Genomic DNA, 12,500 nt, shown 5'->3' with positions numbered 1-12,500 from the left:
TTTACAGTGCATCAAATGAATCCAGGAAGCTCGCTCTGTGATCTTGACTGCAGTGGGTGTTGACAGTAGTACTTGGTACGGACCTTCCCGCTTCGGAGAACTCCAATTTTTCTGCTTCACAATCTTCACCCAGACCCAAGTGCCTGGGGCTACTGTGCTTCTGATTTCAGTTTTCCTTTATCTGAAACAGAATTTAACTGCAAAAGTTAAAAATCGTCTCATATATCCTGCAAGTGAACTGTCAGCCTCCGGCTCTGTAGACAGGAGAGGTTTCCACTGAGGTGTATAATATGCCCTCCCAAACAAAGTTTCAAAAGGAGTTAATCCCTTTACATTTGGAACAGTTCTCATACTCAACAGTGCCAAAGGCAAACAATGCACCCAGTTTTTCTGTGTCTCTTCTATCAACTTCCTAAGTTTGTTCTTCAATACCCCATTATGCCTCTCTACTAGCCCTGCAGATTGGGGGTGATACGCGCAGTGGTGCTTTAACGATATCCCAAAATAACGACTGAGTTGGTGGATCGTTTGGTTCACGAAATGTGTCCCGTTATCACTATAAATCTTTTCCGGTATGCCAAATCTGGGTATAATTTCTTTAACAAGGACCTTTGCAACAGTAGTTGCATCTGGATTTTTAGTTGGAAATGCTTCTACTCATTTGGAAAACATGTCTATAATAACAAGGCAATACTTCTTATTTTCACATTTATTCAATTCTATGAAATCCATACAAATAGTATGGAACGGATATGGTGGTGTAGGAAAATTCCCTTGCTTAGGCTTCAACGCTCCTTGTGCATGATGCTTGTTACAAACATGGCATGCTGCACAAAAAATTTTTGTATAATTCATAAATCCGTAGGTTGTAAACACTCGATTTACTAACTGTACCATCCCCCCTGTTGAGACATGGCTCTGCCCATGGCTCAACAACACTGCATATCTAAACAAATTAGATGGCAAAATCGGTTTCTTTCCTTGGAGATGTACAGTCCCTTTTCGAGGATCGCTCCTCATTTTATCCACTTTTGTTTCTCAATATCTGTAGTAAGTGTCTGCATTGTTTTTAACATTTCTAAATCTAAAGTCTCTGAAGGTTGTAATTCCTCACTCAAAAGAAAAGTTTCCGTGGCTGAGGCTGCCTGCTTTGCAGCTGTATCAGCCCGTGCATTACCTTTTGAAATCCTATCCTGTTGTTTCGTATGAGCTACGCATTTGCAAATAGTTACTTTTTTAGGAAACTGAATTGAATCTAACAAATCTAAAATAAGTTGTGCATGATTGATCGGTTTACCAGTAGATGTTATCATTCCTCTATTTTTCCACTGTTGCGCAAAAACATGTACAGTAGAAAAAGCATACTGACTGTCAGTATAAATGTTCACTTTCTTACCTTTTGCTAAGGTACATGCCCTTGTTAAGGCAATCAATTCTGCTGCTTGTGCAGATAAGTTGTGTGGTAAAGATTTTGCTTCTAAAGTTTCAGTATCAGAAACGACTGCATACCTCACCAGATTCTGTCCTGTAGGACCCCTCCTGCATGAGCCGTCCATGTAGTATGTCACCTCGGCATCATCCAAGGGAACATCCGTAAGGTCTTGTCTAGGTAATGTCTTTTGCTCAATCTCCTGCAGGCAGCAGTGTGGTTTGCCATCTGCAGGGGTTGAAAGCAAAGTTGACGGATTCAAAGTTGTGCATCGTTCAGTTGTCATATGAGGTTGGCTCAACAGTATGATCATACAGGAAAGATGCCTAGCTGAAGAAAGATATGCTACTTTTTCTTGCAGTAAAATAATTGCGACTGCATGAGGCACTCTCAATGTGAGAGGGTGGAATAACACTACTGAGGCTGAAGCCTGCACTGCCATTGCAGCTGCAACTACTGCTTGTACACAGTGGGGCAGAGATCGCGCCACTGGGTCTAACTGTGATGAATAGTAAGCTATGGGGCGTTGTTTGTCCCCATGTTGCTGTGTCAATACTGATGTCATATAACCTTGCTTACAATCTACAGTTTGAATAAACTGCTTGTTATAGTTTGGTAATCCTAAAACTAAGGATGATGCTATCAATTGTTTCAGCTTACAGAAAGTTGCTTCTGCTTCAGGTGTCCATTGTAATAAATCTTGTGCTGCCATCGGCTTCTTAAATATTAAATCAGCCAGTGGAGCAGATTCCAAAGCATAGTTTGGTATCCAACTCCGACAAAAATTAGTAGTTCCCAGGAAGGACATCATTTCCTTCTTGGTAGTTGGTCTACATAAAGTAGAATCTGACTATCTTTTGGTGGGATAAATCCCGCAAGGTTGCTTGCCATTTCCTGTGCAAATATTGTTGGACTTTCGCAATATCCCTGCGGTAATCTGGTATACATATACCGCTTTCCCTGAAATGTAAACGCAAACCAATATTGGCTGTCAGGGTGTATCGGTATCAAGAAAAATGCATTGTTAATATCTACCACTGAAAAATATTTCTGTTCTGGCTTTAAATCATTCAATAAGGTGTGTGGATCTGGCACGGTTGGTGCCCTGGGTATAACTGCATTATTTACAGCTTGTAAGTCTTGGACCATATGCCATTCCCTGTTTGCTTTCTTGACAGGAAATAAAGGTGTATTACATGGTGAATCAGGAGATTCTATTAAGACTCCTTCCTTAAGTAAGGCTGCTATGATAGGCTTGATCCCTACCTCTGCATCTTTTCTCAAGGGATACTGTCTTTTCTTGGGTCAAATGCTGACTTTGGCATTATGGTAACTGGTCCTGCTGTTCGTATAATTCCTACATCTAATTTCCCTGCTGACCAGAGAATGTCTGGTATGTCTCGCAAGACTTTTTCCTCTTCTTCCAATAAGAGTAATACTCAACTATTCTCACTAGCCTGTGAGTGTACAGCTAGGTGTGTCTGTGTAATCCAATTCAATTTCTGTTTCTGTACTCCTTGTTCGGAGAGCTCTAATTCTGTCTGCTTTTCCCACCTTGTGACTTTCTCACCTAAGTCTGCCCATTTTAAAGTTTTGTTCTTAGTTAAACTAACATGTGGCAGTCGATTAGATTTGTAAAGTGCTAAAAATTCCTGGGGCAATGAACAGCTTGCTACACTGTTCCCTTCTGCATCCCAGTACAAGTTTCACAATACTAGCCTGTTTGCTTGGTTCTGAAACAATTCTTGTTCATAATCTTTATCAGGTCCTGGTCTATTACAGTAATATAGAGTACAATGCAACAAATGCTGTTTGTCAATGTCGGGGGAGGGGAACTTGCTGATGGCTATGTTCATCAGTTCTTCGGTTACTGCCCCTGGACCAGTCGTAACTAAGTCTTGGCTGTACCAATAATACATTTCACCCTCCGGTCGCACTACAAAAGTGTCCATTTGTCACTGTGCTTCCATACCCTGCATGCTTGGAACTACAGCTATGCCAAATATCTGCATCAAATCTCTACCCAAAAGATTTACTGGGCATTTTGCAGAAACTACAATCTTACTTTTCTGAGTCATCCCTGAAACGGGGTCTGTTATTGTTATGTCATGGGAGAGTGGCTCCTGATACAGCTGTCCATTAGCTGCTTTCACTAGTATATAATCTGGTGATTCTGTATCTTCCGGTAGCTTGGAAGGGTGTATCAGGTTCCGTGAAGCCCCTGAGTCACACAAAAATTTAACTTCCCTCCCCTCTACCAGAAGCGTCACTTCCGGTTTTGTATCTGCTAAGTAAAGCTCTAAGCTCAAAAGAGCTAGGTCTAAAATTTCATTTTCTTCTATATCTGTATATTCATATACATCCTCTACCCCTTGTGTCACATCCTCTACTCCAGCTATCATATTTGTACTTACTTTTTCTTGCTTTCTCTCTTCCAATGATTCCTGACTATCATATAGTCATTCCTCATCCTCCTTTTCTTCTGTTGTCGCCTTCTTGTTTAGCCTGCAATCCCTTGCTAAATGTCCTTTTTTCCCACACTTAAAACATTCACCCTTTTTCTTTCTTTCTTCGAAATCTTCTGATCGTTTGTCAGATTGTTTATTTCCCTAGGTATTTTTCTTTCCCTTTATCCCAGTTTGGACTACAAACACTTCTGACCCATCTTCTGCCGAAAATACTTGAGTTTTCTTTTTCTTTTTACTATTAAAATGTCTTTCTGCATGTCTAGCATATTCAAGTAATGGCTGTAATCTACTTGTTCGATGATCTACCATATGCTTCGTAATAAAGCTACTAATGGGAGTTATACTACCCTTCAAGAATGCGTTCTTTAACTGTTGTTCATATGAGGAATCATGTGTCTGGTTTTCTGGTATCTGCATTCTGCAGTGATTATTAAAACACTCTAACAGTCTAGCATAATATCTATCAACTGTTTCACCTTCCTGTTGAATGCATTGATTAATGCAAGTCCAATCAGCCCTAGGCTTCCACTTTTCAGAGATTCGGTCTGTCAGACCTTTCACTCTGCCATCCAGTTCTGCATTAATATGTGGGAGTGGTCTAAGTTGTGCGTCACAAGGATTCCAGTCGCCACTGATCATGTGCCAATCTGGACCCACAATTTGTCTAACTACTTTTTCTACTTCCTCTCCATTTAAATGGTAACTTAATCTCATACCCTGTAAGTCTTCCAAAAATTTTCTAAAATTCACTTTTGGGTGGGGAATACCTTCCGTGGCTTTCCGGATATCTTCCGGTGTCCACGGTCTATAAACCAAAAGAGTCAGATCTTGTCCTGCCTGTCCTGCCTGAGGATTCGGTACTTCTATGAGCGGACATATCTCTTCTTTACTCATAGCCTGTGATGCTCTATTTAATTCATTTAATTCAATCTCCCTCCTCAAGTCGCGTGTTCGAGACCTAGTCTCGATAGGATCCCTGACAAACGGCTGTGCTTTTGCAGGGACAGCTGGGTATAGTGGAGGTGGATCAGCTCGTCCACTCGCTTCATATTCTGGTAACGGAAGTGGAGGGGGCAAAAGAGGGGCCGTTGCTATTACTAAGTTATTGTCTTCTTTGTCTAAGAACATTGTCTTTGAGTTTTTAATTCTTTGCTCCCTACGGTTTGCTTCCTCAAGCCACCTATGCGCCTGAGGGACTCCTAATTGTCTTTGCTTTTTTAATTGACCTTTCGCATCTATTTTCAACTGTTTTGCAAGTTTCATAAGTGCAAGTTTATCTAAATTACCCTCGAATTTATACTTATCGACCCATTTGGTGTAATATTTAACATTATCGGCACGCTGTAATTGCATATACTTCGCGTCTTCAGTTAGGGGTGTGTCCCGGGAACTTTTTGTGCACTGGTTTCCCATTGGTGTCTTAGCTAAGCTGTAAATTGTTACATAACCCTTTCTATCACATGGTACCACAAATCTACACCTTTTCACAGTTTATCTAGAATAACTGTCTACCTATTCTGTTTCCCTGATCTATGACAAAAAACAGTAACCCCTTTTTCTGTCCCTGATCTGCATACGCAAATCTACCTGACAAAAAACAGTTCTGTACTTAGTCCCTGATCTTAAAACAGAAATAAGGTAATTCCTCCTTACCTGACCCTCCATGAGTTGATCCACTGGATCATTGACTCGTCCTCCAATCCCAGATCAGAAACAGTGGCTGGCCTCTTTCGAACGACAATTCAGTCAGAGGTCTTTCAAAACAGAAGAGCCGATTTGGCCTCTTCTCCGTACGGATGCATGCCACTGGGCCCAATTCTGACCTAGGCCTAGAGCGAGAGATACGTTTCCGGTCCGAAGGACCAATCTGTCAAAGGAAAAATATACTTTAAAAATGATCAAAACACGGTAGGTTCAGGTTAAGGCACTTTAATCTTGCAGCAAGGAGACAAAAATGTGCTAATACAGAGTTTGTCTAACCAGAAACAGGAAATACATTCATTTTTATAGGTTATCAAATTAATCCTGTCCTACCATGCTGACGTAACAGATTACCACCTTTTCATCATCATCTTCTGACCATCTTTCCCATGAATTTCTGCTGATTTAAACAATTTTTATGTGAAACTTCCTGAGGAAAACAACATGGCCTTGGTTACTTTCAGTTAGATACTTGTTATGTTACATTCAAGATACTACGGCTAAATCAAGCACAATGCTAGCAGTTCATTTCTCTAATAATCCTTTGTCTATTTTATCTCTAAATTACTGCAGCTGCAGAGGTTCCCATCTTATGGACAAGGCTGTTTGTCTAGAATCATTACATTTATAATATAAACTATTGTTCATTCATATACTTCTGACCTAGCAGATTAAACACCTGCTTCTCAAGTACATTTCCACAAGGCATAAACAAGAATATTGCTGTGCTAGCAGTTACTAGGTCAGAGGGCAACTTGCAAGTTTCAGAAAGGATACTGCAGTTTTAAAAAAGCATCTTTTTCAGTCTCATATGAAACTCAATTTGTATAAATCACAGTGCATGAAAAATAGAATGAAAAGCATATTAAAAACATTTGATTATTAATTTGGCATTAAGCATACACACATTAATACATATTTTTCTAACACAGTCTCACTCATTCAAATTAATGGGTGAATATGAATATTTAGAAATGGTCTTTAACATGGCTGGCCAAGCTAACTTACACAACTGGGTGAATCGCTGAATCGCTCAGCTGTGTAAATGCCTAATTGCAGGCATTTCTAAAGGACACCACATGACTAATTAAAATAGGCTGTACTTTTCCGTTATCAAGGCAACAGCTGTAATCAGCATTTGAAATTCACGCTAATCCAAAATCTGTTATTCTATCAATTTACTATGTTTGTAAGAGCAATGTTTAAAATGTATCTGTATTTTTGGTCCTTTGCCCCCCCAGTTATATATGTCTTTGTTCAGATTTCTGTATCTTAGAGGTTGAGATGCATGGAGCGCAGAAGGGCTTCCCAAAGTGAAATTGTTATACAAACACGCAATGATGCAGCCTCTTCTCTCAAAGGTTGCTCTCCCACTGATGTCACGTATCTGAATCTGCTGATTCAGGGTGTCAGAAAGCTTGTTCGTGAACCGAGCATGGTAAGTGATGGTGATTATTAAGATATTGGTGTAGGGGCTTTAAGTCCTTATAAGTGATCATTTGTTGAAGGGAAATATGTTGTTTAGATACTGTAAAATTAAGGGCGATGAAGACAGATCTTCTGATTTTAAATTTGGAAGACAGTAACCATGTGTTTTTTAAGGGGGAAGGGCCACAATGTGCTTATTCATGATCTTGAGAAGTGTGGGAACTTATGGTGACTTGTCAGGATGTTTAAACCCGTAACTGGAAAGATCTGTTTGTAAATGTGATTTACTACACGTCCTCATAGTTTAGCTAGGGAGCAGGCAGAGACCGTTTTACTGATTGCTTAGAGAGAGGTGCACATCCTTCTCATAGTTATGCAGCAGGTAGAAACTATTTGGGAGATGTAAAGAGTCATTCTGGCATACAACATTAATTAGATCACTGCAACAGTCTAAGTTATATGAGCATATCCCGCAACAGCAGTTTCTTTTAACATTTACTGTTGCACGTTTACATTACTGTGGTTTCATGGCAGAGTTGTGTAGCATTATTTGTTCATGCACATCTTTCATTTTATCATGGGGTGCTTAACGCGTTTTGTGTCAGATCAGGTGTGTTTTGATATGCCTCCACTTGCAGCCTGTTGTGATGCTGAATGACAGCTTCAGTGAAGATTGAACACATGCTATATATATTGAATGTAAATTCATTATTGAAATTAAATACTGTCAGCTTACCGTGTTCTGTATTTGTATAACAAGCCATCTACTGGACCAACTTGATAAGACCATGCACTGCCTTTTTGCAGTTTCAGTACATTGCTATTTAAATAAATACATTCGGTGATGGTCTGCAAGGGAAGTATAACTTTTTGAATAAACCTCAGCGGCAGCAGTGTGATCTTTGTGACCACAGGCTAACATTCCAAATGCTGATTACAGCTGTTGCCCCGATAACGGAAAAGTACCAAATAGGCTACTCCCCCAGAATGCCTCAATGCATTTGCAGTGGGTCACAGACACAGTCCACCAAAGTGGAACATCTTTATGTTACAGCACTGCAGTAGGGCTGATTCTAAATTGGAAATGGTCACTGCGAAAGGTAAAATGGGCTTACCCCTCTTGGTAACCTTTCTAGATCTCTCCCCAGGTGACAGATATGAGCTGTAAATACTCCTAATGAAGGATTTTTTCAAATTTAGTGTTACACATGGTTCCAGACATAGTGAAATATTGAATTGTTTTTAAGTTTGCAGCAGCATTTTTATGTATTCATATATTTAAAATTCTTGAGACATGGCATAATTGTAGCAGACTGAAAAGTGGTTGCGTATGTCATTTAGGCTAAAGAATCAGAACATCTGAATGTAAGGACTTGATATGTATCATGTGATATACACTGTCAGCATAAGAATGATTATATGTCAAGAAGTCCCAGAGTAACATTCCGTTCTGCATAAGAGTAATGTGCCTTGATGGTTTCCTGCAGATAAGCTGTGCAGAACAAAACATGTGATAGCTTAATTTTGCTCTTCATTATCTCAAGAATTAAAAACTCAGTGTTCCAAAGCTGAAATGTGAATACTTAGAGAACATTTACAATATTAAGGGAAATTCAAATTCATAAAAAAGACATTTAATTGAGTTATTCATCTCAAGTTTAAAGGAGAGAAATGATTTGTTTTGCTTGGTGAGATGCTGTAGCAGATTTACTTCAAAGTAATTAAAGTAATGCATTTTGTATGAGTGTGTGTGTGTGTGTGTGTGTGTGTGTGTGTGTGTGTGTGTGTGTGTGTGTATGTGTGTGTGTGAGACTGGCTAATGTCAAATTGAAACAATGTTAATGTCCTTAATATTCACCACATCTTATCGAAAAAAAGAATAAAAATTGAACAGTGCATGCTCAAAGATATACCCTCAGAGCATGCAACTAAAAACAATGATTTTTGGAGGGTCACCCCTGCACCTCCTACTCTTTAAATATCTCAACTCTGAGATTGCATAATACTACAGGAGGGGCATATTCCTCAGTGATCTTGGAAAAATGTTGTCTAGCTGATCTGTTTACAAACTGTGTCAACAAAACAGCTGTTGACTAAACAAAAAGTCAACATATGTGAGATGCTTCATATATATATATATATATATATATATATATATATATATATATTTATTTATTTATGTATACACACATACAAATATTTCTTTGGCTCTTGTTTGTTTCAGCCTCAGTCATGACTGAATGTTTTAATAAAAATGATAATATCTCTCTCCTTTTGTTTCATTCTTTAGACAATCTCTGCTTAATAAAAGCACGTATGTATAGCTGTGTGTGTGTTTTATTAATATATATCTCTATATAAATTAGTTGCAGGCTAACTGCCCTTGTGGATCATTTTAAGACTAGTGTGTTATTCCATATGAAAATCAAACCCTGCACTTTGTGTTTGCAAGGTACACACTTTAACCTTTATGCCAATCTCCCTTGTTACCTTTTATTTGTGTGTATGTTTGTTAAATCAAGGCCAACGTTTGCTTCACAATTTGTCGTGGTTAAGATAAATGAATTATGCTATAGTCGACTGATGGCTCATTGACTATAACTTATTCCATCTAGTTTCTCTTTCTTTACAGTTGTGCAACCATATAATTAAGTAAATGTAAATATGAGTGCTTTTATTAATCAAAATTCTCAAATGTTGTCATCTGTTTTGTCAACATACTTTGGTCAATAAAACAAATAGTTGACAGGTGTGCGAGATCAACAGACCTTGGGGTTGGGGAATATGTCCCTTCCCTAGGGATTCTGTGATCTCATAGTATAAATAATTAGCTGGCAGGGTGGTGTCGAATGCACAGTATTATTCTTTTATATGGTCCAAGTTTGTGCCTCAAAGCATGCACATTAGGGGGTCAATTTTTTTTCAACCTACACACACACACACACACACACACACACACATATATATGTATATATATATATATATATATATATATATATATATATGGGTCTACTGTAAAAGACCGAAAATCCACTTGTTAAAAAACGAACAGTGGATCCTCGGTTATGCGAAAGTGTACTTCCGCGAAGCATGGTTCAACAAACCGTTCAGGGAAACTGAAGCGCCAAGGCACACTACAGTGGGGAATAGGGAATTTACCGGTTCCCCACTGTAGTGTGATCTTGGAGTTGGTATATTTAAGTAGGGGGGGTGTGTATGTCAATGTAATGTTAATAAGCGTTTTCTGTTTTTTTTTAATCTTTTTGTTGGTTCATTGAACTGAGTTTTGTGAAAGTGCACTTTTGAATAAGTGCAGTTTTGCATAACTGAGTGGTCTACTGCTCTTTTTCGAATAAATGGTATTTGATTAAAAGCAGTAGACCCATATATATATATATATATATATATATATATATATATATATAATATATATATATATATATATATATATATATATATATATATATATGGATTCACTTTATAACCTCGAAATGCTGAAATATCGAATTTCAGTATCTCGAGACTATAAAACCGAATCCACAAAACACCAACAAACAAAAACCGCGAAACCACATAACCGAAAACACCGCACACACTACACTAAACATACAACAAAACACCCACATCACAACATAAACAAAAAAACAACACACATACACAACTCATACACACATAAGCAGGGGGGCAAGCCCCCCTGCGCCGCCCACACCCCCCTACTTATATATACTAACTCTGGGATCGCACAAACACAACACAAAAGCTCACTCACACATGCACATTCTCCAATCCCTCACACACACTCTAACTCCCACTCAAAACCCTTACAAAACACTCACCTACCTGACATAACACCTACATCCAAACACGGCACCGCGCACCAACAAAACACAAACCCGGACATTACATAGCGCAACTTCATAACCGCAAATTTGACATATTTTCGACATACGTCAAATTCGCGATTATGAACATTCGCTATTTTGAACATTCGACTTTATAGCTTCGAGATACTGAAATTCGACATTTCAGTATTTCGATGTTATAAAGTGAACCCATATATATATATAAAATATTTGTAATATATGTATAAGCTACATTAATTTATTTTAATTAGGTAGTTTGGGCTTCATTGTTTATTGTCAGAACACTTACTTAGGTTTAGTATTTGATCACAAATATAAACTAATTTGCTTACATTTCTGATTTTTTTCATTACACCTTTGTTTTTCATGATGATCTGGGTTGTAGATGAAATTGGTCAAGGTATTGGGTTTCGAACAAATTCATCTTCTGTTTTTAGTATTATAGTCATGATATAGCAGGTTTTATTAAAATGTGTACTATGTTACTGCATTACTATGGTTCTTTCTTGTTGCTTAGACAAGATGTGTAAGATGGACAAGTTTTACATGTTTAGACAACCCAAAGACATTTCATATATAATTTACAAACTGTAAGGAAGAAAACATGTAAAGTAACAGTGCAGCTTTCCTGTTTTCAGATTCACTGTTAGCATAATAAGAATACTATTATTATAATATTTGTAGGCTAGGTAATTACCAAAAAATATTACACGTTACGTATTAAGCCTCACACATACTATAACCACTTGCAAGCATGTGCACACACACACAAACACACACACACACACACACACACACACACACACACACACACACACACACACACACACACACACACACACACACACACACACACACACACACACACACACACGCGCGCGCGCACACATGCACTCTTGCAAGCATGCATTCACAGAAATCAAATCACATTATTTGTTTTTATTTGTGCAAGTTTTCCTTATTATCTCTATTTTGTATGTCCTAGCCTAGCATTTCCTTTCATATTTCTTTTCATTTCATCTCCATTTACCTTTTCCATCTCCATCCTCTCCCCACTTGTTTTATCATTTGTCTATCTGAATTACAGATGATTACATGGCCCTTCATGCCATATAGTTTCCATTTTCCTAATCTTGCATCCAATGTATCCTATTTTTTCACATCTTTTCTCTTTCCTTCCAGCACAAAGAAGCTTATTTGCTTGCGTCATACCTCTCAAACTCTTAACACAAGAATCAGGGACAAGGATAAAAAATAATGGGGTGCAAAAGTCCAGACAGAATGGCAAATAATATAAATTCCTCATATAAACTTAGAATGCCGCAAAAATAACTAGGTTTTGCACTGGCATACAGTTTCTGAAGGATATAAAGTCAAATGCTACAATCCACAAAGATTTGCCAGAAAGCCACAAATAGTATGAAAAATAACAGAAAAGTAAGAGATCTGGACAATCTAGACACTTGAGAGGTGTGCTCTGCTTCATTCTTTCCTGTTCTTCCACCGAATTTGTTGGAATGTGCTGCATGATGTAAAAGAAAGAAGAGAAAACTAAAACAAACAAACAAAAAAAAAAACAATGCAGGCATTATTACTTCCACTCGTCAAAAA

The sequence above is a fragment of the Protopterus annectens genome, chromosome 5.part0 (assembly GCF_019279795.1).
Source record: "Protopterus annectens isolate FY-2018-M chromosome 5.part0, PAN1.0, whole genome shotgun sequence".
NCBI classification, from domain to species: domain Eukaryota; kingdom Metazoa; phylum Chordata; order Ceratodontiformes; family Protopteridae; genus Protopterus; species Protopterus annectens.
Note: the sequence above shows the minus strand (reverse complement) of the source record.